Source organism: Cheilinus undulatus, linkage group 22 (genome assembly GCF_018320785.1).
Source record: "Cheilinus undulatus linkage group 22, ASM1832078v1, whole genome shotgun sequence".
NCBI lineage: Eukaryota > Metazoa > Chordata > Actinopteri > Labriformes > Labridae > Cheilinus > Cheilinus undulatus.
Genome location: NC_054886.1, coordinates 35,652,485 through 35,662,467, shown reverse-complemented (window position 1 = coordinate 35,662,467; position 9,983 = coordinate 35,652,485). Strand labels below are relative to the sequence as shown.

The window sequence follows — 9,983 nt, the reverse complement described above, 5'->3', positions numbered from 1 at the left end:
TTGCAAGTAATCTAAACAGGTCAGTCATACTGTCCTTGTATCAGGTGGCATTTTTTCCACATTTTTAACGTTTTTAAGACCCACTGATGCTAAATTTACAAGACTGGAATATTCATTATAAACATTTATTCAGCATGACTGTTTATGGCTTTAAAATGGCAACCTGCTGTCCACAATATCTGATCAGACCCTGAGATTATTTCAGCCAACCTGGGATCAGTGCAGAGTCCAGAAAGAGTGTAAGTAACCAAATTTAGTGTAAATGTTGAGCCTTAAGCGTTTCTACAGATAAAGGCTTTTGTGATGGTTCATTTTGTAAATTTTGGATTGATTTAAGCGGAGGTAACTTTACTTCCTGTTTAACAGTAGCAGACTTTTACTTTGAAAAGGCCAGAAAGGAAGTGACTGAAGTTACACAAGGTAACTTGACTACGGTGAGGAAAGTTAGCGGAGCAACGTAAACAAAGAGAGCTACGGTAGAAAGTGAAAACCTAAAACCCCCTGTGCAGGCATTAAGCTCTGACGGTGAATTTTTGTGCTTTTGGGACTTCTGCAACTACAATTTGTTGACTTTGTCAAGTTAAAATAAACCGTGAGAACCATCAGTACCAGAGTCAACCGTCATTCAGTCAGGAGGGATGCTACAAAGAGAGTGCTGCTCTATTACTGCTCAGAGAGCTATAAACCCTCACCTGCTGAGTGAAACTTGACTTTTAAACACGTCTGAGAGACAACAGTCGTCCTTCTGCATGCCCGTTCTCTCTGAGTCCCCCTGACATCCATGCGTGCGTCATGACGTGGCGCATCTCCGTGCGTAAATGTCTTTTAGCGCTGCACAAAGACCAAAAATGCCGATCTCTCATGTCACAGGACAGCCTGTGTCCAGGTTAGGAATACATCTTCAGTTATAAACAATTTGTTTTATTATTATGAGAATAATTTTTACTATTTTTTGACGAGGCCTGGAGTCAAATACGCGTAGGATTTATAAACTATGTTTTGTTTAAATGTTAATGATCAAGTCCATAATTGCACGTCTTGTTGACATAAAATTGTATGTAAATAAACGTAGTTGATATTAGTTTGGCATTACAGATTCTTTGTAATGAGGGATTAAATCAGGCTGACATTGAACTGAATCACCAAAGTGAGATATGTGTCTGCGTTTGGAGCAGACGGACAATTAAGCAGGTTAAGTGTTTGCTGTCCTGAGAGCAGCTGTTTTAATCCCCCACAGGGATAGAAGTTTGGTTTTACAAGGCAAAATCCTCCGACATTTGTTAAGGTCTGAGATGCAGAAAACCTATCAGAGGTGCAGGCAGGGCTGGACTCAGTCTGTGCAGCTGTAGTGGTGGTTCAATTCTTCATCTTCAACAAAATAATCAATATTAAATTAGGCAATAAATACTCAGCCTTCAGCATGTTTGCAGAGTTGAGGTGATGAAGCAGTCTGTGCGTCTTTTTACGATGCTCCTCCCTGCTCTAAAGAGAGTTCAATGCATCTAACTCATTTATTGCAGAGTATTACGACCTTTCCTTGCTATAATTAAAGAGAGATCATGATAAATGAGTGAAAATTTGTATCTTAAACACCTAAGAGGGTAAAAATTTAAAATTGATATACTTTTTAAAATTTCAATCTTTTTGCCCAAATGTCTTGCGGGCCAGATGACACCTGCTGGCGGGCTGGAAGTGGCCCGCGGGCCGCCATTTGAGTATTTTAATCAGTCTATACTATAGACTGATTAAAATACTCTCCATCCTACCCCAGGTCCTGGAAGTATTTATTTAAAGAGCTTCTGACTATATGGAAACAAATTCAGTGGTTGGATTTATTTGCTCCTGGTTTTTGGTCTGAAATGATTAAAGAGAAATCAGAGAGATGGTTGAATATTTTAACATTTAATTATAAGCCACAGTAGAAATAATGACATTTCATCACATTGTTATTAAAGATAAACCTTTATTAATTCTCCACTGGGGTAAATTTGGTTCTGACAGCAGCTCACAGTAGAGGGAAACATAACCAGCAAATATTTAACAAAAACAAAATGTAAACTAGGAATGTTTGTAACATTTGCATTCTTTAATAAAGAAATTAACACAAAAAAAACCCAAAGTAAGGGGAAAAGTACCAACAATACTTCAATACCATATGACAAAAGTGATAGAATAGTCTTATTTACAAATGTACACATGCACACTTTGACTTGTGGAAGGATCAAGACCAGATTTGAAGAAAACAGTGTGAATGGAACTGATTTAAATAAAGGAAAAACATCCAGGTAACATTACACATCTTAAACTGTAATAGTATTATCAATAATTGAAGATGTTGAGGAGCAAAGACTTTTGGATAGCTGGCTGTAACATCTGTGGGACTGTTCACATACATATTTGTACAAACAGACATAAAAGCATAGTCCCATTTATGTAAGCTCTTATATCTACTGTATACCAGTTAAAATAGAAGAACATTTCTACTGTCAACAAACTGTAAACATGAGATCATCAGCCAAGAAGTAAATCCACCTGCACAACAGCATGAACAGTTTAGAACAATATACAACAGAAATACTTCAATGTAATCTTGTAAAACAGGATTACTAGTGCATGTTTGGTTCTTTGTAGGACATTAATGAAGGGAAGCGACTGTATTTGTTTCAGTAAAACCCTTTAAAGAAGCATTAATAGATGCATTTGGAGGGAAGGAGATGCAAGTAAACGATACTGATCATGGCATTTAAGAAGAAGCTGAAATCCTGTTTTATTTTATGTTCACTCATTAAGATTTTCTGTTTGGATTCGAGCTTTCAAAGCATAAATGATGATTCATTAAATTTGCTGAAATATATTTGTAAGTAGGGCTGTCAATGATCAACATTTTTAGTGGGGATTAATTTCAGAATCCCTGGTTCTAAGTTATTACAACAGTCCTATCTGACTATTTAAAACAATGTTGCCCTCAGGAAGGAAAAAACAGAAATGATGTGGTTCCCTTGGTAACCAAAGTTGCCCGTCCCTGGCTTGAATGATCTGGCACTCCTTAAAGGGACGGGGTAACAGTCTTTGGCTGAAGGGACTGCTCAGGCCCCAACAATGTTACGCAGAGGGTGAGAGGGGTTGTCCATGGTGGATGCCAGCTTGGCCAGCATCCTCCTCAGAGTCCAGGGAACAGTCCAGGACAGACCTGCCCCTCCTGACCAGTTTAGTCTTTTTCTGCGCTCCCTCCTCCACAGCGAACCACCGCATAAAGGAGAGCAGACACCATCACACTATCTAAAACGTCCGTAACAGGAGTCCTGCACGCTCCGAAGGACCTTGGTCTCCTCAGCAGGTGCAGGTGTGACCAGTCCAACACCCAGGTATTTGTACAACTCCCTTTTAATGTCCAGTCTCTGCCAACAAAGATCTGCCTGTACTCCACTGGAGAAGTCAAAGACCATGATCCTCACAGCACTGCTGGGGTTCTCCAGATGAACCAGGGACCTGTGCAGCAGGTAGACAACAGCGTTGTCCACCCTGATGTCTGGCTGGTAGGTGAGCTGAAGGGGGTCCAGGCTCGAGCTCACTAGCGGACAGGTGTGCCAAGGTTGATCTCCTCCATGGACTTTATCAGATGAAAGGCGAGGGTCTGAAGTGGTTCAGCTCCCGGAGGTGCAACGTCTTCAGGACCAGAAACATGCAGGAAGTCTTCCACAAAGTCATGATCCCCTCCAGACTGGGGCTCAGGTTGAAGATGACCAGAAGCCTCTTGCAGTTTGCACAGTCCTTCAGGAGTCAGGGCTGATACTGGCAGGACCTGTAAAAGAATGTAGATTGTAGATTTACGGATCCCCTTAAGAGTTCCATTTAGCATTTACAGTTTCCCAAAGATGATTGAAATCATTACCTCCATAAAAGATTAAAACCATTAATGAGGAAGGTTAAAACATTTTAACTGGTTTTGGGGGTAAAGTAATGGAAAATAACACTCAGATTTCTAAAGATTTATCTAAAATCTCAAAAAATGGCAGTATGACTAAGTTTCTCACCAAGAGTGCAACATCACAACATTCAGAATATGGTGTTAAAGTTGAGGCCTAAAAGAAGACTTAAAAAGCAGAATGTGATGCTCACCTGCAAGCACTTGTTTCTGTCGGATCTACGTTAGAGCAGCTCTGGCCTCCAATTGCTTCAGGTATCCGGTGGTTAGTTGACTACCCAATCTGAATCCTGGCTCAGCATCCTATGGAGATGGAGGGCATCGGGGTCTTCTTATAGGATGAACACTGGTATGAGAAGAAGAAATAGGTTCAGTTGTAGCCAAGGGTTCATACCCTCCTGCAGCCTATAACCAGAGACAAGTCCAGAGTCACCAAAGGCTGACTTGCAGATGCAATCTTGACCTTAGATTGGACCAAACAAAGATGTTTAAAAAGTACATCATAACACCATCTGTACATCATGGTCCCATCCCATCCAAAGTTGGGCTTAAGTTAGAAATCATTTGAGTGAATCATGACACAAGTGTGTATAGTCCCAATTTCCTCTTACCTTCGGCTATGGTCCCCAGCATGAGGATGCCTGGCTCAACTTCTCACGTGGACGGAGGAACCAAAGACCGTCTCATTGTAGACGCCATGATGTAGAACAGCAGCGCGTCCCTGAAATTTTTGCCAAAATGCCCAATTCTGCAGCATTGGGCATTTTAGCAACTTCTTAAGACCAGCAGAGAGAGAGATATACAAATACACAAAGGACTGCAAACACGACCAGTACAGCACACACATAAACAGGACAGGTTATCAGTGTACACCATGGCTTCTGGGTCTTATTGTAGACCCAGAAGACCTACTGTAACAAGGTCTGATGCCTCGCTGGTTGTCACAGTTCTTCCTCAGTGTTGGGCTGTAGTTCCTCCCAGAGCACCTTGTGAATGTTTTCACTGCTGTTCTTTAGTTTCTTCGAAAAACCTGCTAATGAGGTGATATTTTCCTAAGAGCAATTTGAATTTTGTTGTTTGATTGTTGGCCCATATTTCCATGAAAGCTCTTTGAGAATATTGTTTTTGTTGTTGTTGTTCCATAGTTGGTCCATATTTCCATGAAAGCTCTTTGAGAATATTGTTTTTGTTGTTGTTGTTCCATAGTTGGTCCATATTTCCATGAAAGCTCTTTGAGAATATTGTTTTTTGTTGTTGTTGTATCATAGTTGGTCCATATTTCCTTGTAAGCTCTTGAGAATAATGTTTTTTGTTGTTGTTGTTCCATAGTTGGTCCATATTTCCTTGGAAGCTCTTTGAGAATTTTATTTTGCTGTTGTTTCATTGTTTCCTTAAAAGTATTTTACCCACATGATTGATCATTTGGAGCATGGAGCGCCTTTGAATTTTGTTGTTAAGTTGTTGGTTTCCCTTGGAAGAACATTGTTTTTCCTTTGGTTATTTCTATGATTGTGTTGAACACATTTTATGTTTTGTTGTTTTGTATTGATTTTTTGGTAATATGAAAGAGCTTTTTTCATTGATATTGAACACATTTTTTGGAACCTTGAAAAGTGTTTTCATTTGAGCTTTTCATCTGAATTCAGTTTAATTTTATATTGAGGTATTTTCTTGTTATTTGTTGTGGTTGTTGCAAGTGATCAACCATGCAGCATTTAGGAACTGAATAAACTTGACCCACCTGCTGATGGTGACCTACCTGCTGCAGGATAGAAGTGGAGCAGAAGGCCAGGGGAACCCACTGAAGGGTGGAGGAGGACCTGGAGGCCGGAAGAAACCCTTTTTAGGGTGAATTAGAGCCCGGAGGCCAGAGGAAACCCTTTTGAGGGTGTAGTAGAGCCCGGAGGCCGGAGGAAACCCTTTTGAGGGTGTAGTAGAGCCCGGGGGCCGGAGGAAAGCCTTTTGAGGGTGTAGTAGAGCCCGGAGGCCGGAGGAAACCCGTTTTAGGGTGTAGTAGAGCCCGGAGGCCGGAGGAAACCCTTTTGAGGGTGTAGTAGAGACCGGAGGCCGGAGGAAACCCGTTTTAGGGTGTAATAGAGCCCGGAGGCCGGAGGAAACCCGTTTTAGGGTGTAATAGAGCCCGGAGGCCGGAGGAAACCCGTTTTAGGGTGTAATAGAGCCCGGAGGCCGGAGGAAACCCGTTTTAGGGTGTAGTAGAGCCTGGAAGCCGGAGGAAACCCGTTTTAGGGTGTAATAGAGCCCGGAGGCCGGAGGAAACCCGTTTTAGGGTGTAGTAGAGCCCGGAGGCCGGAGGAAACCCTTTGGAAGGTGTAGTAGAGCCCAGAGGCTGAGGAAACCCTTTTTAGGGTGTAGTAGAGCCCGGAGGCCAGAGGAAACCCATTTTAGGGTGTAATAGAGCCCGGAGGCCGGAGGAAACCCGTTTTAGGGTGTAGTAGAGCCCGGAGGCCGGAGGAAACCCTTTGGAAGGTGTAGTAGAGCCCGGAGGCTGAGGAAACCCTTTTTAGGGTGTAGTAGAGCCGGAGGCCAGAGGAAACCCTTTTTAGGGTGTAGTAGAGCCTGGAGACTGAGGAAACCCTTTTTAGGGTGTAGTAGAGCCGGAGGCCAGAGGAAACCCTTTTTAGGGTGTAGTAGAGCCCGGAGGCCGGAGGAAACCTATTTAAGGGGGTAGTAGAGCCCGGAGGCTGGAGGAAACCTGTTTCAGGATGTAGTAGAGCCTGGAGGCCGGAGGAAACCCTTTTTAGGGTGTAGTAGAGCCCGGAGGCCGGAGGAAACCTATTTAAGGGGGTAGTAGAGCCCGGAGGCTGGAGGAAACCTGTTTCAGGATGTAGTAGAGCCTGGAGGCCGGAGGAAACCCTTTTTAGGGTGTAGTAAAACCCGGAGGCCGGAGGAAACCCTTTTATGCTGGAGGAGGACCCAGAGGCCGGAGGAAACCCTTTTTAGGGTGTAGTAGAGCCCGGAGACTGAGGAAACCCTTTTTAGGGTGTAGTACAGCCCGGAGGCTGAGGAAACCCTTTGTAGGGTGTAGTAGAGCCCAGAGGCCGAAAGAACCCATTTAGGGTGGAGGAGGACCCGGAGGCCGGAGGAAACACTTTTGAGGTGGACGAGGACCCCGGGGCATGAAAGGAACCCTTTTTAGGGTGAAGTAAAGCCCGGAGGACGGACTAAAACTTTCTAGGATGCAGGCAGTGTGAGATAAATCAAAGGCTCACTGCCAGCACAAATGCTTGGGTTTCTTTAAACTAGCATTAGCAGTGTGAGATAAATCAAAGGCTCATTGCCAGAGCGAATGCTTGGGTTTCTTTAAATTAGCATTAGCAGTGTGAGATAAATCAAAGGGTCATTGCCAGCACGAATGCTTGTTTTTTTTAACTAGCATTAGCAGTGTGGGATAAATCAAATGCTCATTGCCAGCATGAATGGTTGTCTTTTGTAATTAGCATTAGCAGTGTGAGACAAATCAAAGGCTCATTGCCAGCACGAATGTTGGTTTTTATTTACCATTAGCAGTGGGAAAAAAAAATCAAAGGCTCACTGCCAGCACAAATGCTTGGGTTTTGTAAATAGCATTAGCTGTGTGCAAAAAATCAAAGGTTCATTGAACGCACAAATGGTTGGGGTTTTAAATTAGCATTATTAGTGTGAGATAAATCAAGGGTTCATTGCCAGCATGAATGCTTGTTTTTTTAATTAGCATTAGCAGTGTGAGATAAATCAAAGGCTCATTCCAGCATGAATACTTGTTTTTTTAATTAGCATTAGCAGTGTGAGATAAATCAAAGGCTCACTGCCAGCACAAATGCTTGGGTTTTTTTTAAAATTAGCATTAGCAGTGTGAGATAAATCAAAGGCTCACTGCCAGCACAAATGCTTGGGTTTTTTAGAACTAGCATTAGCAGCGGGAGATAAATCAAAGGCTCGTTGCCAGAGCGAATGCTTGGGGGCCTAAATTAATACAAGCAGTGTGAGAAATCAAAGGCTCATTGCCAGCACAAATACTTGGGTTTCTTTAAACTAGCATTAGCAGTGTGAGATAAATATAAGGCTCATTGCCAGCAGGGATGCTTGGTTTTTTAATTAGCATTAGCAGTGTGAGAAATCAAGGGCTCATTGCCAGCACGAATGATTGTTTTTTTAATGAGCATTAGCAGTGTGAGATAAATCAAAGGCTCATTGCCAGCACGAATGTTGGTTTTTATTCACCATTAGCAGTGGGAGAAAATTCAAAGGCTCACTGTCAGCACAAATGCTTGGGTTTTAAGTAGCATGAGCAGTGTGAGATAAATCAAAGGCTCTTTGCCAGCATGAATCCTTGGGGTTTTTTAATTATCTTTAGTAGAGTAAGACAAACCAAAGGCTCAGTGCCAGCACGAATGCTTGGGTCTTTTAAATAGCATTAGCAGTGTGAGATAAATCAAGGACTCAATGCCAGTACGAATGCTTGGATTTTTTTAAAATAAGCATTAGCAATGTGAGATAAATCAAAGGCTCATTGCCAGCATGAATGTTTGGGTTTTTTCTAATAACCATTAGCAGTGTGAGATAAATCAAAGGCTCATCACCAGCACGAATGCTTGGGAGTTTTAAAGTTAGCATTAGCAGTGTGAGATAAATCAAAGGCTCATTGCCAGCATGAATGTTTGGGGTTTTTTAATTATCTTTAGCAGTGTGAGATAAATCAGAGGCTCATTGCAGCATGAATGCTTGTTTTTCTAATTAGCATTGGCAGTGTGAGATAACTCAAAGGCTTATAATCAGCACAAATGTTGGTTTTTATTTACCATTAGCAGTGGGAGAAAATTCAAAGGCTCACTGTCAGCACGAATGCTTGGGTTTTTTAAGTAGCATTAGCTGTGTGCGAAAAATCAAAGGCTCATTGAACGTACAAATGCTTGGGGTTTTAAATTAGCATGAGCAGTGTGAGATAAATCAAAGGCTCATCGCCAGCACGAATGATTGGGTTTTTTAAATTAGCATTAGCAGTGTGAGATAAATCAAAGGCTCAATGCCAGCACGAATGCTTGGTTTTCTTTTTAAATTAGCAGTGTGAGATAAATCAAAGGCTAATTGTCAGCACGAATGCTTGGGTTATTTAAAATTAGCATTAGCAGTGTGAGATAAATCAAAGGCTCATTGCCAGCATCAATGTTTGGGGTTTTTTAATTATCTTTAGCAGTGTTAGAGAAATCAAAGGCTCAGTGCCAGCATCAATGTTTGGGTTTTTTAATTAGCATTAGCAGTGTGAGAAATCAAAGGCTCATTGCCAGCATGGATGTTGGTTTTTATTTACCATTAGCAGTGGGAGAAAAATCAAAGGCTTACTGCCAGCACAAATGCTTGGGTTTTTAAAGTAGCATTAGCAGTGGGAGATAAATCAAAGGCTCATTGAACGCACAAATGCTTGGGGTTTTAAATTAGCATTAGCAATGTGAGATAAATCAAAGGCTCATTGCCACCATGAATGTTGGTTTTTTAATTAGCATTAGCAGTGTGAGATAAATCAAAGGCTCATCGCCAGCACGAATGCTTGGGTTTTTTAAATTAGCATTAGCAGTGTGAGATAAATCAAAGGCTCAATGCCAACACGAATGCTTGGTTTTTTTTTTTAAATTAGCAGTGTGAGATAAATCAAAGGCTAATTGCCAGCACGAATGCTTGGGTTATTTAAAATTAGCATTAGCATTGTGAGATAAATCAAAGGCTCATTGCCAGCATCAATGTTTGGGGTTTTTTAATTATCTTTAGCAGTGTTAGAGAAATCAGGGGCTCAGTGCCAGCATCAATGTTTGGGTTTTTTAATTAGCATTAGCAGTGTGAGAAATCAAAGGCTTACTGCCAGCACAAATGCTTGGGTTTTTAAAGTAGCATTAGCAGTGGGAGATAAATCAAAGGCTTATTGAACGCACAAATGCTTGGGGTTTTAAATTAGCATGAGCAGTGTGAGATAAATCAAAGGCTCATTGCCACCATGAATGTTTCGTTTTTTAATTAGCATTAGCAGTGTGAGATAAATCAAAGGCTCATCGCCAGCACGAATGCT

General features: G+C 41.8%; 1 long non-coding RNA gene across 1 annotated transcript; it reads right to left on the bottom strand.

The window, feature by feature from the left end:
* Nucleotides 1–1,987: 1,987 nt before the first annotated feature.
* LOC121504414 lies at nt 1,988–6,680 on the bottom strand. Its single transcript, XR_005991456.1, has 3 exons — nt 4,537–6,680; nt 4,120–4,271; nt 1,988–3,802 (listed from the first exon to the last, which is right to left on the bottom strand). It is a non-coding gene; the product is annotated as an uncharacterized LOC121504414 (long non-coding RNA).
* Between the last annotated feature and the right edge of the window lie 3,303 nt (nt 6,681–9,983).